We start from the raw sequence: 1,280 nt of genomic DNA, 5'->3' as shown, positions 1-1,280 counted from the left end.
TACTAGGTTGACATAAGTTATTTACTCTTAGTTAGAAGTTAAGGTGCTTTTATGAAGGAACTAACTACCTTAAGCTAAGGCGCCTTGATGGAGGAACTACCTGCCATGTAAAAATGAAATATTATGTATGTCTAAATGGTTTTACTAAGGCTACTCATACCAGCATTATTTATAATGCTGACTCGATTTGCAAGTTTGCTAATCGGGTGTGTTCTTATATGAACATAGTCGATCAGCCTGGACAGGGTTAGCTGATGTTCGAGAAGGTGGCGTGTTGCTCGTGATTGATGTTAGCATTTGTTTTTAATAAGATGTCGTTTCATTTTTCCTCAGAGATGTAGTGGAATTTGTTGGGGACATATGTTTAATTTATTTTCTCCGAATTCGTAAGTGAAGAAGTTTGTAACTTAATTTTTTGATCATAAGTTTTTTTAATGATGAGTGGATTGTTTTGAGTATTTTATGGTTTAGTTTTCCGCATGTGTTATTATTTCATTAGGATTATGATATAGATTGGGTTGTGAGGTTGTTGTCACATCTCGGATATCGAGGAGTCGGATATCATTTTATTATCTGATTTATCGAAATTCAGGGTGTGACAGTTTGGTATCATAGCATTTGGTTAGCTTAGATTGGGAATGTCTAAGTGATCATCGGATATGGATTATGGGTAATAGTGTTAAGTGTTTTGGGGTTTCTGTGGATATTAATAGGAGTTTTGTTTGAACTGTAGATCATGGTTGAGACACGAGCTAGCAATGGTACTTAACCTGTAGGGAACGCTCCTATCAAGATGATAGGGGGACAGTTAACTCGGCTCCTGCAGGCTCGTGCAGAATAATGCAGGGAATCATAATGATCCGTTTGCTAAGCGTAATAAGGACTTTGCCAACCTGGGTGGTAAGAGGTTCACGAACCCTTTGGCCTCTTGTAGCCGAGGCTTGGCTTAAAGCTTATGAGATGATTTTCAAAGCGCATGGATCCGGCTGAGAGGTTCGTAAGCGAGGAGTTGGTGCCCCATCAATGGACGATGCAAAGACGGTTTTGGTGGATGTCTATTCTTCCACATGTTGATGCTGATACGATGTCTTGGACTGAGTTCCAGGAGAAGTTCGAGGCTAGGTTTATTCCCCAGGCTTTGAGGGAACAGAAGGCAGAAGAGTTTCAGCAGCTCAAGCGAGACGGGTTGACGCATGGTTGAACAAGATGTTACCCAGTTCAATGAGTTGTCAAGGTTTGTCGCTTATCCGTGGATACTCCTGAGAAGAAGAATAGAAAGT

This window comes from Coptis chinensis, chromosome 6, assembly GCF_015680905.1.
Source record: "Coptis chinensis isolate HL-2020 chromosome 6, ASM1568090v1, whole genome shotgun sequence".
NCBI classification, from domain to species: domain Eukaryota; kingdom Viridiplantae; phylum Streptophyta; class Magnoliopsida; order Ranunculales; family Ranunculaceae; genus Coptis; species Coptis chinensis.
The sequence above is the reverse complement of the archived record's forward strand: the minus strand, read 5'-3'. Positions refer to the sequence as shown.